Raw genomic sequence first — 17,490 nt, 5'->3', positions numbered from 1 at the left:
GCGGTCTTCGAACCCGTAAAAGTTTCACCGCACCGTCTGGCTACGAATCGACTTTAAACGGTAAAATTTCGGTCCCATTGGGAATGCATTGCATTTTAGAGTGTAGCAGCTGAAATAATCTTTTTCCCCCTACCTTGGGTGAATTGCGAGTGTGATCTCAATTTTGGACGTAGAAATAAAACAAACACATCAAAACGATGACACGGCTGTCATCCCGCTCACAAAAGAAAAATAAATGGAATTGGACATTTCTATCTCAACTGACGACCATTTGTTTGAAGGTTCTCCTCCCCATTGACCGCCATGCAATCGCACTCTAGAAATCACATTTTTCACAGTATTTTTTAGCCTTCTGTTCCGATCGCCGAAGGAGTGCCACAATATCGCACGAATGTCACAATATCGCGCACAACCCTTCGCCTACTCGTTGTAGTGCTCATGTGCGCGTCACAACGCTTCATCTCTTATAGTTTTCTTTTAATCAATGTGACAATGCAGTCATGCATCTGCCTCCATAGAAATGCATTGGATAGCAAATATGCAAGTCATAGTGATTGCTTCACCTGTGTGGCTCATGGCTCACTCATGATTGGTTCAGCTGTGTGGCTCGTGGCTGAGCTGCCAATGACATCATCCACTTAACCCATCATTGGCCATCACTGTGTTGCAGTACTGAATTGCTGACAGCGCCCTCTGTCTTGTGGGTTGTGTCATTGTACTCAGTAGGGATATCCTCTTTCATTTTTCATTGGTCCATGTTGACCACCTTTCATTGGTCGATGTTGACCACTCCCCCGATCCTTAGACCACGCCCCATTAGGCCACACCCCCTCAGTGTATCTCTTGAACCGTTTGTCGTAGAGACTTGCGGATTGTGCCATTGTACTCAGTAGGGATATCCTCTTTCATTTTTCATTGGTCCATGTTGACCCCCTTTCATTGGTCGACGTTGACCACTCCCCCGATCCTTAGACCACGCCCCCTTAGGCCACACCCCCTCAGTGTATCTCCTGAACCGTTTGTCGTAGAGACTTGCGGATTGTGCCATTGTACTCGGTGTAATAGTGTAATAGTGTGTAATAGTGTAATAGTGTAATAGTGTGTAATAGTGTAATAGTGTGTAATAGTGTAATAGTGTAATAGTGTGTAATAGTGTAATAGTGTGTAATAGTGTAATAGTGTAATAGTGTGTAATAGTGTAATAGTGTGTAATAGTGTGTAATAGTGTAATATTGTGTAATAGTGTAATAGTGTAATAGTGTGTAATAGTGTAATAGTGTAATAGTGTGTAATAGTGTAATAGTGTATAATAGTGTGTAATAGTGTAATAGTGTGTAATAGTGTAATAGTGTGTAATAGTGTAATAGTGTAATAGTGTAATAGTGTAATAGTGTGTAATAGTGTAATAGTGTAATAGTGTGTAATAGTGTAATAGTGTAATAGTGTGTAATAGTGTAATAGTGTAATAGTGTGTAATAGTGTAATAGTGTGTAATAGTGTGTAATAGTGTAATAGTGTGTAATAGTGTAATAGTGTGTAATAGTGTGTAATAGTGTAATAGTGTAATAGTGTGTAATAGTGTAATAGTGTAATAGTGTGTAATAGTGTAATAGTGTAATAGTGTGTAATAGTGTAATAGTGTGTAATAGTGTAATAGTGTGTAATAGTGTAATAGTGTAATAGTGTGTAATAGTGTAATAGTGTGTAATAGTGTAATAGTGTAATAGTGTGTAATAGTGTAATAGTGTGTAATAGTGTAATAGTGTAATAGTGTGTAATAGTGTAATATTGTGTAATAGTGTAATAGTGTGTAATAGTGTAATAGTGTGTAATAGTGTAATAGTGTAATAGTGTGTAATAGTGTAATAGTGTGTAATAGTGTGTAATAGTGTAATAGTGTGTAATAGTGTAATAGTGTCTAATAGTGTAATAGTGTGTAATAGTGTAATAGTGTAATAGTGTGTAATAGTGTAATAGTGTAATAGTGTGTAATAGTGTAATAGTGTGTAATAGTGTAATAGTGTAATAGTGTGTAATAGTGTAATAGTGTGTAATAGTGTAATAGTGTGTAATAGTGTAATAGTGTAATAGTGTAATAGTGTGTAATAGTGTAATAGTGTAATAGTGTGTAATAGTGTAATAGTGTAATAGTGTGTAATAGTGTAATAGTGTAATAGTGTGTAATAGTGTAATAGTGTGTAATAGTGTACTAGTGTGTAATAGTGTAATAGTGTGTAATAGTGTGTAATAGTGTGTAATAGTGTAATAGTGTAATAGTGTGTAATAGTGTAATAGTGTGTAATAGTGTAATAGTGTAATAGTGTGTAATAGTGTAATAGTGTGTAATAGTGTAATAGTGTGTAATAGTGTAATAGTGTAATAGTGTGTAATAGTGTAATAGTGTAATAGTGTGTAATAGTGTAATAGTGTGTAATAGTGTAATAGTGTGTAATAGTGTAATAGTGTGTAATAGTGTAATAGTGTAATAGTGTGTAATAGTGTGTAATAGTGTGTAATAGTGTGTAATAGTGTAATAGTGTGTAATAGTGTAATAGTGTGTAATAGTGTAATAGTGTAATAGTGTGTAATAGTGTAATAGTGTAATAGTGTGTAATAGTGTGTAATAGTGTAATAGTGTAATAGTGTGTAATAGTGTAATAGTGTAATAGTGTGTAATAGTGTAATAGTGTAATAGTGTGCAATAGTGTAATAGTGTAATAGTGTGTAATAGTGTAATAGTGTAATAGTGTGTAATAGTGTAATAGTGTAATAGTGTGTAATAGTGTAATAGTGTAATAGTGTGTAATAGTGTAATAGTGTGTAATAGTGTAATAGTGTAATAGTGCAATAGTGTGTAATAGTGTAATAGTGTGTAATAGTGTGTAATAGTGTAATAGTGTGTAATAGTGTAATAGTGTAATAGTGTGTAATAGTGTAATAGTGTGTAATAGTGTGTAATAGTGTGTAATAGTGTAATAGTGTGTAATAGTGTAATAGTGTGTAATAGTGTAATAGTGTAATAGTGTAATAGTGTGTAATAGTGTAATAGTGTGTAATAGTGTGTAATAGTGTAATAGTGTGTAATAGTGTAATAGTGTAATAGTGTAATAGTGTAATAGTGTGTAATAGTGTGTAATAGTGTAATAGTGTGTAATAGTGTAATAGTGTGTAATAGTGTGTAATAGTGTGTAATAGTGTAATAGTGTGTAATAGTGTGTAATAGTGTAATAGTGTGTAATAGTGTGTAATAGTGTAATAGTGTAATAATGTGTAATAGTGTGTAATAGTGTAATAGTGTGTAATAGTGTAATAGTGTGTAATAGTGTAATAGTGTAATAGTGTGTAATAGTGTGTAATAGTGTAATAGTGTGTAAGTGTGTAATAGTGTGTAATAGTGTGTAATAGTGTGTAATAGTGTGTAATAGTGTAATAGTGTGTAATAGTGTAATAGTGTGTAATAGTGTAATAGTGTGTAATAGTGTGTAATATTGTGTAATCGTGTAATAGTGTAATAGTGTAATAGTGTAATAATGTGTAATAGTGTGTAATAGTGTAATAGTGTGTAATAGTGTAATAGTGTGTAATAGTGTAATAGTGTAATAGTGTGTAATAGTGTGTAATAGTGTAATAGTGTGTAAGTGTGTAATAGTGTGTAATAGTGTGTAATAGTGTGTAATAGTGTAATAGTGTGTAATAGTGTGTAATATTGTGTAATAGTGTAATAGTGTAATAGTGTAATCGTGTTGCGGGTTGTGTCATTGCACTCAGTAGGGATATCCTCTTTGATTGGTCTATGTTGACCACTCCCCCGATCCTTAAGCCGCGCCCCCTTTTTGTATCCTTTGAACCGTTTGTCATAGAGACTCGCGAGAGACCCTCTCCCCCGTTGGCCGGCGGTGCACAGGCGTCACCCACACTTTCACAATTTCCCCCGCGCGGAATTGTCTAGTTATTATTATTATTATTATTATATTAGAGATGTAGGCTGTCTGGGTGGGGTTGGAGAGAAAGAGGCATGGGGTGAGAGAGAGAGAGAGAGAGAGAGAGAGAGAGAGGGGTGAGAGAGAGAGAGAGAGAGAGGGGTGAGAGAGAGAGAGAGAGAGAGAAAAGCTCTTATTTGCCAGATTTACAGTTAATTTACATGTTAAAGAGAGACTGATTGTATGTTTATAGAGAGACATTTATAAAAACAATTTAATAGTTACAGTTGATATAATTGAATAGTTCAGCCTGCATTTGTTAGATGTGAATGGATACACTGGTTTTGTAAAACCACTGGCTGGCTGCTCTAATGCTGTGAGCATCATAGACTGTTGCTTTACCATACTTGATGGTACAGAAGCTGAAGCACTAGTTTAACAATTTACGTTATGTGCAGAGAAACAAGTTAAAAACAATTTATGCACTTTCAATAAAGCGTTTAAAAAAAACTGTTGGGGGAACGACGACGACTTCGTAACCTAGTTACTTTCAAAGTAACTAAGTTACTCTGATAATCAAGTAATCAGTAAAGTAACTTGGATTACTTTTTAAAGGAGTAATCAGTAATCAGTAATCGGATTACTTTTACAAGTAATCTGTGGCATCACTGGTAACGAACTAATATTACATCGGTCCGCAACCCGATGGTTGGGGACCTCTGCTATAGAGCCACACTCCGTTATGCACAAGTTTACAGACTTATATTATTCAATGAGACTGCCAGCCAGCTTTTGCGCGACGGAGAAATACAATTTAAATTGTGACGAGAGAAGATCATCTCCCGAGTCAGATACAATTTAACACACACTGTTCCAAAGATATGAATGTTTTGCGGCAAATTTTCACCCCTCAATTGATTTAGGTGTGTCTCATCTCTCCTCTCTCATGTTGTCTGTGCTTCTCTCCTCTCCGGCACCTGAGACAGAAAGCACTCAGCCAGTGGCCACTCCCCTCAAACGCAAAGTTCTGTAGTTCTGTAGTGCAGTCCGCGATTTTTCTTTTGTTTCACAATGGATCATGACAAATTAATTACATAATCCATGTGTATGTAACAAACTAACATATTCCAGTTGACTGTATATTTGAGTCGTTATGACGAAATCAATACATCCATTCATAAAGATTATTGTCCGCCATCTTGGTTTCATTCAGAAAAAGGATGAACGGCGGACTCATTCTAAAAAAAAGTTATTCGGTTGTGGGCAGGTTCTGGGGTCACGTGGAGTGTGTTATACAAAATAACGGAAGGTTATCCTATAACCTAGTTATATGAATACTGGCTGAGCGTCTCGCTCTTCGCCATTATGAGATATCTCTTATCTCCTAGCACATAATGGGCTCACGAAACAACAAATGCACTCACATGCACGTGACCAGGCCACGCCCCTACATCCCACTATATGATGCCGGACATGGTCGAACTCACCCTTCCTCAGAAAGATTTCCAACACTGAAAACTAGGGATGCTCGATATTGGCTTTTTTACCGATACCGATATTCCGATATTGTCCAACTCCAATTTCCGATACCGATACCGATACCGATATCAACCGATACCGATATATGCAGGGTTTCCCCCCCAAAAAACGGAATAATTTCAGGTAACTAATAATTTCACTGGATGCATTCAAAAGGCTTTCTAAATGTAAGCATTATCTGTGCAAAATATGATCATTAAAAAAGTAAAAATGAACATTTTAAACCAACATGCATACTTTTGACAATAAATAAAATAAGAATTGGTTCTTACTTGCTTGCCTGGGTAAATAAAGGTTAAATAAATGTTAAAAAAAAAAAAAAAAAAAAAAAAAATGTTATTGTTTTTTTTTTTTTTTTTACCGATACCGATATTTTCCGATATCACATTTTACTGCCGATATCGGCCGATAATATCGGTCGGCCGATAATATCGGACATCCCTACTGAAAACCCATCCAAGGGACCTCAGGGCGCTAAGAGCGAGACGCTCCGCCAGTATTCATATAACTAGGTTATAGGATAACCTTTCGTTATATTATCATACTGGCCAATCGCGTCTCGATCTTCGCCATTATGAGATATGGCGCAGAGCAGACACGTGGCCCGACAAGTGTACCACCTGAGGGCCCGTAAGCCCCAACCAGGGAGGAGGGGAGTCCCGTCCACCCGCCCTTCCTAACGAAGGGGGGGGAGGCAGTCAACTCCACCAAAGTGCGAAAAAAGGGGGAACCAGACACCCCTGAAAACGCACAGCACAGGCGGGACCACGTGTGACACAGCACCCCGTGGCACACACCCACACACCCCTGCTAGACCACCAATTGGTGGGACGCAGGAGAGGTCCCAGACCTCAGAACCGCCTGGGAGACAGAACCCCCAGTCACGTCCACAAGGTAAAACCTAACGAAGGGACCCAGGGAGGACCAGAAGGCCGCAGCACAGATGTCCTCCACCGAGGCCCCCCCTAACAGGGCAGCAGCCCGAGGGGGGACCTGTCCAGCCAACATGCAGCAAAGGGCAACGCCCCCGCACAACCAATGTGACAGGTGCTGCTTGGACAGCGCCTCACCCGCGCAAGGGCCACCGTAACAAACAAACAGTTGAACGGAAGCCCTGAGAGCCCGAGTCCTGAGGTAAACCCCCAGTGCACGGACAGGACACGACAGGTGAAGGCCCGCCTCCAACTCACTAGCGTGAGGAGGCGGACGAACGCCTGAACCACACGAAAAGAGCTCCGGATATTCTTTGGCACGAAGACTGGATTAGGCCTCAGAGTCGCACCGCTATCGGCCGAATAGACAGGCACTCAGGCCGCACCGAGAGAGCACACAGCTCACCCACGCGCTAAGCGGAGGTGATGGCCAAAAAGAACGCGGTCTTCAAAGACAGCTGATCCAATGGCGCCTGCTCAAGAGGCTCAAACGGGGCCTCCGACAACCGGCCCAGGACCAGTTGGAGGTCCCACTCGGAGACAGAGAACGTTCCACAGGCTTGAGATGCCGAGCGCCAAGCAGGAATGTTCCACGAGAGGGTGGCTGAACAATGTTCAGCAACCCTGCCCCTGTGGTTAGCCTAGCCCTTGTAGCTTCGACAGCTACCCCGTTAGCTCCTACTGCCAGCATGGCCCTACTGCTAGCACCAAAGCCCTGTCTGCTAGCTTAGCCCCTGCTGCTAACCAGGCCTCAACAGCTAGGACTGCCCCGTCAGCTAGCTTGTTCCCTATGGCCCCTGTTTATCTGATCTCGGTTCCTTGGTCTGGCCCTCCAGCCAGTGTTAACTATCCTGCTAGAACTGCCCCTTCAGTTATCAGGATGGGTTATTTCCGTGTTACTCCGACTAACACCTCAGTCTCGTCTGCTAGAGCCCCTGCTGCTAGCACCTCAGTCTCGTCCGCTAGAGCCCCTGCTGCTAGCCTCTTAGTCTTGTCTGCTAGAGCCCCTGCTGCTAGCACCTCAGTCTCGTCTGCTAGAGCCCCTGCTGCTAGCACCTCAGTCTCGTCCGCTAGAGCCCCTGATGCTAGCCTCTTAGTCCTGTCCGCTAGAGCCCTTTCTAATAGTGTTTCAGTCTCGTCTGCTAGAGCCCCTGCTGCTAGCCTCTTAGTCCTGTCTGCTAGAGCCCCTGCTACTAGCACCTCAGTCTCGTCTGCTAGAGCCCTTGCTGCTAGCACTAGTCAGGTAGCTAACCCGGTCTCTACTGCCAGTTTAGCCCCTGCTAGAGTGGCTCTTGCTGCCCCTGTTCCTCCTCCAGCTCCCGGGGAGGTCCTGACGTCTGGTCCGGGCCGTGCTCCTGCTCCTGTCCCCGGGAAGTCGCCTGCCTCCGGCTTCTCGTCTGGTCCCGGCTCGTCGTCTGGTCCCGGCTCCTCATCTGGTCCCGGCTCCTCGTCTGGTCCCGGCTCGTCGTCTGGTCCCGGCTCCTCGTCTGGTCCCGGCTCCTCGTCTGGTCCCGGCTCCTCGACTGGTCCCGGCTCTTAGTCTGGTTCTGGCTCCTCGTATGGTCCAGTCCGACGCCGTGGTCTACGCCGTGGTATTCACCGTATTCTACGCCGTGGTCTTCGGCTGCAGGGAACCCCGTCCGGGGTTCTGCGTCCGGTCCCAAGTCCGGCGCCTGTCACCCTCGCCCCTTTGCCATCGACCCCCTCATCGGCCCTCTGTCCCTGCTTTCGGCTCCCCTCGTTCCCCTCATCGGCCCTCTGTCCCCGTTTCGAGCCCCCCTCACCGTGTCCCTGTTCCCATCTCTAGCCCCCCTCTCCTGGCCTCTGTCCCTGTCTCCGGTCCTCCTGATCCCGTGCCCCGTTCTCCCCTCTCCAGCCCCCTCTCCGGCCCCGTTCCTCTGCCCTGTTTCTCCTGTGCCCCTCCTGGGTTTCTGTCGCCGCCCCCCTGCCCCAGTGTCGCTCGTCCCGGCCTTGTCCGTCCTGACTTTTCCCCCCGGACTCTCCCTGTGTACCCCTTCCCTGGCTCCCGGCCCCCTGTCCTGCCCGTTCCCGGACGGTCCCTTTTGACGTCTGGGAGCCGTCCCTGGATGGGGGGGTACTGTGAGGGTTCGCCTGTCCCTGGGACCTTCTCCTCTCCTCAACAGCCCCCACCCTTGCACAGACTTTCCTCTCCTCCTCAACAGCCCCCACCTTTGCACAGACTTTTATTCCTGGCCTTTGTGTTTTCTCCCATGTGTTTTAACCTTGTGTTATCTTTAGTCTTGTTCCCTTGTTAATTGTTTTATTTGTCCCTTGTATGGTGGTTGTTTACTCTGTCTAGTGTTCAGTCTTTTTAGTTTTGTTTGTTTCCCTGTTTATTTCCCCAGAGTGTTTGGTCTTGTGTTTCTCCCCATGTGTGCCTCGTTGGTAATTAGCCCTCCTGTGTCCCATGTCTTAATTAGTCTATATATGCTGTGTGTTTCCTGTCCTCCATTGTCGGTTCATTATTGGAGTTCATTGTTGGAGATCCCTATCTTGATGTTTCCTCAGTATCCTGTCTTTGCTGTTACCCTCGTCCTTGCGCTGTCATTCGTTCCTTGTCTCCCTTTTTTCAGTAAGTCTAGTTTTTCAGTTTGTATTATCATCTTTGTTTTCGTTTTTACAGTCTCGTTTTATTAGTGTTTATTTTGTAGATTAGTTGTGCCTTCCCCTACCAGCTCTGCTGTGGTTCCTCTGTTTGTTTTTGTACCTGCTCTCGTTTATGAGATTCTTTGTTTTGGTTGCTACCCTTTTTGAAGTAAAGACAATTTTTACACTTCACCCCTGGCTTCACATCTCGTTCCACTCATCTGCCTGTTCTCTCCTCGTTCTGTTCCGCGATTGGGTCCTCAGACAACACTATCCATAACAGAGGGCCCGCGGTGACCACGGAACAGGCCACGGCGGGGCCACCAAGAGCTGAATCAAGGCTGGGGACCACACAGCTGAGCCCGGCCCGGCGCGACCAGGACCACGTCCTGCGCTCCCGACTTACCCGCCCCAACAGCTGAGCTATCAGGTGCAAGGGGGGGAATGCGTACAGAATCCCGGACGGCCACGGAATCAGTCCCAGACCTGCCCGACTATGTCTGGACGTAGTCCCCACTCGTCAGGGTGAGGACCGCCCTGCGACATCACACGTGCACCCACATTCTCCCTGCCAGGGATGTGGAGAGCCCTCAGGCAGCGCAGATGGAGAACGCCCATAGCCAGAGCCCGACCGCCGCCCAGTGAAGACGGGGGGAGCGCACTCCTCCCCGTCTGACAATATACAATGCTGACGTTGTGTTGTCCGTCCTGACCAAAACATGCTTGCCCACCACAAGGTGGCCGAGCCGTTTGAGGACCAGAAGGACTGCCTTCAATTCCAACACATCGAATGTAGCGCAGACCGGGCAGCATGGTCTTGCCAGCTGCCCCCTACTGCGTTGGCCCGACACGTCCGCACCATCCCATGAGAGAGGCGTCGGTGAAGACCGTGACATGTGACAGCCTGCTGCCCACGGGGACCCCGCTGGTGAGGGCACCAGGCCCTCCCCAGAGGGCAAGGTCCCCCAGTACTGACATGGGAACCTTCAGCCACATGTCTCTCACGGGGTCCATTTCCATACTGGAAAAATAACACCTCTGTATCCTCCTCATGAAGAGGAGGCCAAGAGGGACCACAGCAGCAGGCGCATCACGGACGGAGGATGGAACCTCCCGAGCACGCCAAGAACCATCCACTCGCCGCCGCTCTGAGAGGGATGCCCATATAGACCTTGAGCTTAGAAAAAGCCCAAGTACTCCACCCGTTGACTGGGAAGAGGAGTACTCTACTTCCAGTCTACAGCAAAACCCAGGCTGGTGAGGCACCACCTGCCTGGTATGAGACCTGGCGATCTATCCTGACCGGCCAAGGACCAGAACGTTGTCCAGGGTAGAATAAAATTCATAACCCTGCCGACGCAGAGGCCCCAGTACGGTCTCCACGCACTTGGTGAAGATGCGGGGAGCCAGAGATATGGCTTGATATGGGGGAAGCTGACATCACACTGGGGGACAAAAGCTCCCCCACTGAACATCTCCCCAGCATGGACTGCTGAGGATCTGTTCTGCAGCTGGACATGCAATGCGTGTGGTCCCCACACTGCGCGATAGGGTGGGTTCCTACATAACATAGTCCTGCCGTGATATTACTACCACCCAAATCACGCGTGCCTGACTGACCACCGCCGGTCTTCCGGCCGTGGGAGGCACTAACGTGATACCCGGCCTGGCGAGGGCGGGGCTGGGTGAACTCACGCTGTGACCTCCTGGGCGTTGAGTTCCCCCGCTGACAACCTTCGTCGTTGACAGACACAACACCAGGCTCACCAAACACAGACGCAGAACGTGTGGCATGGGAGCCGCTTGACAGCACAGCATTCTCACAGACAGACCCAGGCCTAGCCAGCAACTGGGTGTCAGCCCCTGTCCCCATGAGAAGCGAAACGTGGGGCCGCTTGTGCTTCACTGAAGGCACGCGGCCAGCAGCCAAGGGGAAAAAATCAGAGCCTGTATTCTGCTGGTGTTGGGGGGGGGGAGTGACCGGAGAGCGTGCTAGACACAGCTAGACGGCAACGGTTTTTTAGGCCGTGCTCATCTAATGTAGCCGATCACCTGTTGTCTTTGTGCCCAGGGTCCCTCAGGTGGGGGAAACATGGCTGCTGGTCGGGGGCCTCGCCACAGCCGCTGGCGAGGCCGCGCCCTCACCTCTGGCTGCGCGGTGTGAGGCGGTGTGGGGCCTAGGTCAAATACCGCTTGCGCTCCTGCGGAAAGACCAAAAGTCCCTTTGCGGAGAGGGGAGCCCTGAGGAGGGAAAAACCTTCTCTCCTCCTCAAGGGGAGACTGTTCCAACCAAAGATGTCTGTGAACAAGCGTTGACAGCATCCTAGCCCTCCCTGCGGCTAGGTCAAAAGCTGAATAACCTCAAAACCTTGTTTTGATGTCGGCTGGCCCTAAGGCCCCACCACCGACACCATTTTTGACAGAAAAAACAGCAATTTGAACAATGTTGCCAGTCGCTGCTAATTCTATACCGCGGTGGTATAGGCTTTAACAGCCCACCAGCCACCTGCTGGGCCGACTCGCCTTATGGCGTCGGCCGGGTGGGACACCATTCCACCATGTCAGAGGCAAAGGACTGATGCCACCTGCTTCACAAGCACGGAACACCAGTGGTGGCTGCAGACCAAAGTCTACTACTAGTGAAGCACTGCCTCACTAGTAGGCATGCAGCAACCTCCACTGTGGTGTGCACCCATGAAGGGGTAAATGAATAAATGACCGAAAACTCCACTAACACACTGCAGAATGGGCTAGCCCATACACACAATTGATAAGGGGATGCAGACCAGAGAAAAACACCAGTCCCGTCCACACAATTCATAGATTCACAAAAAGCACACCAGCCCTGAGCCTTAGCCCATCCAAATGGTAAACAAGCCCCTGTTAAACCCCCAACATTAGACACCGATTGACCATCAGCATGAATGGTTAAGAGGAGGGAAGACCTTTTAGTAAAGACAGCCCTCGGCGGGGAACAAAGGAACGGCGTCCTAGCATTGTAGCATTAGCCGCACGCTCTAGGATAGCTGGGAAAACACCCAAAACAGAGTCATGATGACCATGTTTTCCCAAATATCCTGCCCCTCGTGCCAATACATCACTCGGCTGTCTCACGGGACAACGAGCAGTATTACTCATGGTAGTATCAATGCCTGACAACGCAGGCCTTACCCGTGCACAACTTAGCTCGACTGCTAACCATCGCGCGACGTCCCTCAGTCCGCTGTCACGAGACGAGGAAAACCCAGGACAGGCCGATTGCGCTGTTTAGGATGTGCCGAAAAGGTTCCAGGGGCTGGTGAACTTCTGGCGAATACCCAACATTGTGTAAATTCTCTGTGCGTTTCATAACAGCTAGTTCACGGAGTGCACTGCTACTCCCGTGTTGGAAACAAAAAGAGGAAGGGTGTGTGTGACCATGTCCAGCGTCATATAGTGGGACACATTATGTGCTAGGAGATAAGAGATATCTCATAATGGCGAAGAGCGAGACGCGATTGGCCAGTATGATAATATAACAACATCTCCCTTGACTGTTTCAGCCAATCAGAATCAAGAAATGTGCATGCCATTGTATAATCCTTGACCAACCTCTCAAAGCATTTCATGACCACAGACGTGAGTGTTACTGGTCTGTAGTCACTGAAGCAGGCAGGGACCACGGACTTGGCGAGGGATACTGTAGGTTGAATATAGTGGTGAACACTGGGGCTAGCTGGTTGGCACAGGACCGCCCAAGTCCTATTTTCTGAAAATCCGCCTAGAAATGTGACGAACAAAGGAGAATATAATTTTTTTTTCATCTTTGACAGTGAATAACCAGACATGAAAAATGTCAGCACCTTCTTGAGATCACTCGTACAAAAAATCTAAGCAAATTAATAAAGGGAAGATGATTAAACAGGAGATTTTGTAGAGACAATAGGGCTGACCTTCAAAAAATAAATGGAATTCGAAGCTTCTGGGCCGAGATTCGATTTAAATTCGAAGCTTCGAGATAAAAAAAATATTATAATAATAATTTTTTAGAAAATTATAAAAAAAAATATTATGTTGTGGGACTTGTACAGCACTTTGTTCAACTTTGTCAGTGCTGTAAAGTTTAAACCTTTTTAAATCTTAGACAAACGAAACACTTTGCTTTCATGAAATATTGTAAGCCGTCATTTGAGGCTTTATAAAAGTAGCACAATGAACACAAATCTGTCAGTGCCGAGTCCAACCTCATCTTAAATAACAAACAGCATTGCTTGTTGTAATTAACAAAGAGAGGCAGAGTTGATTTTGCACACATAAAAAATCCCATGCCCATCGAATGAAGCTTCGAAGCTTCGAAGTATTTAAGACAGCCCTAAGAGACAGTACTGAATTCTGCCATCCGGACACATGCAATTTGAAATATGATTATAGAATATAGAATATCAGGCCTATAAATTACCTTATTATGGCCAAGTCGCACATCTATGGATTGTAGCAAATCTCCCCTTTCCAATGGCAGAGTTCAATCTGGATTTAGTATCACCAGGCGTGATTCACAAACCCTGAATGAAATCTACTGCTATTACAGTTTACCTTTTTATAATGTACATTTCTCCGCCATTTTTCATCAGATTGCAGTGCCGTTTTTTGCTAGATGTTCACAGAAAGGTAGAGATACTAACTGTTTTCTGTTGTATGGCAATAACGTTCAGGTTTGTTGGAGATACTCCCGAAAATTGAAAATTTTAATTCTAAAGCCCATCGAAAGTCCTGGGTCTCAATAAAATTGCTGCGTTATTTCCTAGCATCAATTCTCGTCTTTTTTCTACTAGATTTCTACAACTCATATTTAACTAATAACACTTTAAACCATTGGTAAACAAATGTATTGCTGAAAATATACACTGCTGTTTTGACAGGTTTAGGGTATTAACCCTTGGCTACATTTGAAAAAAAAATGCAACATTAATTCATACATTCTGTAGAGATGGATTTATGCCGTGATGTCATTGTGGGTCCGGTACCGGACCCCTCGGCTTAAGAGGTTAAAGGGGAACTATTTAGCTATTTCTTTCAATTTTACACAATTCCTGTGAGTCTATAGAACACATCTGTACGTTTTTTTTTTTCAATAAAAATCATTGTTTTGTATTTTTACTCAAGTACTTTGGTGCACAACTTTCTCCCCTTACAAAATCCAAGCTGTTTTTGGCTGGGCTCCGCCCATACTAGCAATGCTCTTTGAGTGACAGTCACCTGCGTCTGGCAGATACCTTTGGGGGAGAGAGAGAGATAGAGAGGGAGAGAGAGAGGTAGAGACAGATAGAGAGAGAGATAGAGAGGGAGAGAGAGACAGACAGAGAGACGAGAGCACAGAGCGCGACACGCACGTGTGCTCGAGTCGCGAGTGTGTGTAAAGCGCTGGGGGAGAGAGCTGAGGAGAGATCGCCCCGAGACTCTCGCGTATGAGCCTCTCTCTCTCCCTCTCTCTATCTGTCTCTCCCTCTCTCTCTCTCTCTCTCTCTCTTTTTCTCTCTTTTGGGGAAGTGCAAGTGTCTGACAGGGAAACAGCTTCCGCATTATTTCCACTCGCTCGGTCATAATTTCAATATTACACTAACTTCCTCGAATTGTTGATTGTGGGCGGTGGCTACAACCACAAAAAGAACTGAGGTTACGCAGATCACTATTCTTACACATCACAGATTGACTTAAATTCAGAATGGCTTGGTTTAATGGGGGAGGATCGTGTCTCAGCTGAACAGGAGGAATGCGCCTGAATGAGAATTTCACACCTAGTCATGCAAACCACTGGAATAGGCCATTTATAAGATAGGGCACCTTTAATTATCCGCCCTGTTATGCCATCTGGGCCTGCGGCTATCCTAGGGTTCACCCCTATAAACGCTCTCCTCACGTTGTGCTCTGTCACAGAGAATGTGTGCTATTCCCCAGCGGAGGAACCCACCCCTGTTGCGATAACCGGCGCGTCAGTGACACTGCTAGCCGTTGAGCTAGCGGCATTCCTGTCCGCCTCAAACCATGCGTAAAAGGAGTTGTTTGTTCACTTGGGAGGCGTCACGGCTCACGATTGAGGAGGGACTGACCTTGTAGTCCGTTATTGTCCGTAGTCCCTGTGTCATTCTGATCCATCTGTGTCTCCAGCCTGTGTGTATATCTCCGTTTTGCAGCTTTCACCACCTTGCGCAGACTTTATGCCGCTGCCTTATACTCCACCCATATTTCCAGATGCACGGCCCGAGTTGTAAACAGAAGTGCGAGCATTCAGGGTGGCTCGGAGGGAGTTGTCAATCCACCGTTTCTAGTTCGGAAAAACCCCGAACCATCTTCGTCGGGACAATACTGTTCGCTAGCGTTTCTATGAAGCTAACAACAGTATCCGCAGTGTGACCTCTGATTGCTCGGACCACCGTGTCACTTCTCGCATCACCACCTCTCACATGCTCGTTGTTTGTATCCCGGCATCAGGACAATTTATAGAGTATAGCGATGGTCCAAAGCCCCCCCCCCCCCCCCCCCCCCCCTCGTGGTACATGTAATATGCTGATAAAGGTTTGGCATAAACTTTATTATTATTATTATTATTATTATTATTATTATTATTATTATTATTATTATTATTATTATTATTATTATTATTATTATTATTATTATTATTATTATTATTATTATTATTATTATTATTATTATTATTATTATTATTATTATTATTATTATTATTATTATTATTATTATTATTATTATTATTATTATTATTATTATTATTATTATTATTATTATTATTAATAGGTGTGAGAGGGGTGCCCTTTCTTTTTCCTCACTTGAGCACCCGCCCCCCAAAATGTATGTGCATGCCCCTGGTCTTTATTGAGGGTTATGGATAGGGTGTTAGGAATTAGGATATTGGGTGACCAGAGGCTACCTCAGGAAGGGTGAGCTGTCTGTTGAGAGGCATGTTTGGAGTCTCTCTATCTCTCTCTACTAAATAACAAATTGTGTATTTTCGTCTAGACTTTCGAAATTCTAATTCATCCTTGTATTGACTTGTTCTATTGTTATCAAATTGATACATTGTATAACATGGATCATAATGGATAATTTAAACACGTAATGCTTTGTAACGGGCATGGAAATGTACATCCTATCTCTCCCCCTTTCTCACTTTCCCTCCCTCCATCTCTCTCTCTCCATCTCTCTCTCTCTCTCTCTCTCTCTCTCTCTCTCTCTCTCTCTCTCTCTCTCAGACAAACATGAGCAGTGTCTCCCCTGTCACGTTCTTTTCCCTTCATCTTTGTTTTACTATGAATAAATATCAAGCCTTTTGTTTACAACTAAAACCTGCTTGTCCGCGTCACTTCCTCTCTCCGAGCCACATGGGTTAATTGGGTTGTCGTAGAGCCGGCCGGCCGGCGTGGGTGGGTTGTGCAGTGACAGCGGCCATTAAGTTGTGTACAGAGAGTACCAGGCTGAGGGCCTCTAGGGAGGCGTGTCAGGGCCTTTTAGGGGGAAGAGGAGGGGAGTGATGGAACATCTCCTGCAATCTCCCTCCCTCCCTCTCTCTCTCTCTCTCTCTCTCTCTCTCTCTCTCTCTCTCTCTCTCTCTCTCTCTCTCTCTATTTCTCTTGCTCCCTCCATCTATCTCCCTCCCTCTCTCTCTACATCCCTCTATCCCCCCTCCCCTGTACCTCTCTCTCCCTCCCTCTCTTTCTCCCTCCAGTGTGTGTGTCTCCATCTAGATCACTTAAAGAATACTAATGATTGGCAGTCCTAAATCTGTGAATGTGCTGATCGCCCCACTAAAAAGCATGAATAATACATGCCAGGCTGGGAGGAAGCTGCAATCTATTGCCCCCCCCCCCCCCCATGTGTCAATAGGTACTGTGCTGTGTGCTGGGTTGATATCGCTTTCCGTCTTGGGGACTGGTATGGATCAGTGGTTTTGTCTCCCTCTGTGGCCGCTGTCGCTTGTGTTCGTGTTTCTGTTATAAGGAAGTGGTGAACCAACACCAGAGCACTTCCACGTGTTCTGTCTGAATATACCTGCTATAATCCTTCTATATACCTACTTATACACCTGCATATAACCCATATAACTCTGTATGATAGCATGTACAATAGTGCTGTACATAGCGTATATATATTTAAATACACTGTGTATAATAATAATAATAATATTAAGTAAATAAATAAATATAATATTATAATAATAGTAATAATGATATATATATATACACAGGTCACAACATGTTTACAGGAATGTTTTGGAGCGACTGTTCCCAAAGCTAAATGCACGCACAGAGACAAAAAAGGTATGTATCTTCTTGTCTAACTCCAGGGAAGATGTTAAATAAGCTAATTTCCCAAAATGTTGGAGTTTTCCTTTAAAGGGGGGAGGGGGGGGGGGGAATGATGTAGAGTAATAATTAAAAAAAGATAATACATGCACAGAGTCTTTAGAAAGGTATGGAATAAAGGTATTTATTTCTCCCAAA

The sequence above is a fragment of the Notolepis coatsorum genome (assembly GCF_963971535.1).
Source record: "Notolepis coatsorum genome assembly, chromosome: 1".
In the NCBI taxonomy this organism is placed as follows: Eukaryota; Metazoa; Chordata; class Actinopteri; order Aulopiformes; family Paralepididae; genus Notolepis; species Notolepis coatsorum.
Note: the sequence above shows the minus strand (reverse complement) of the source record.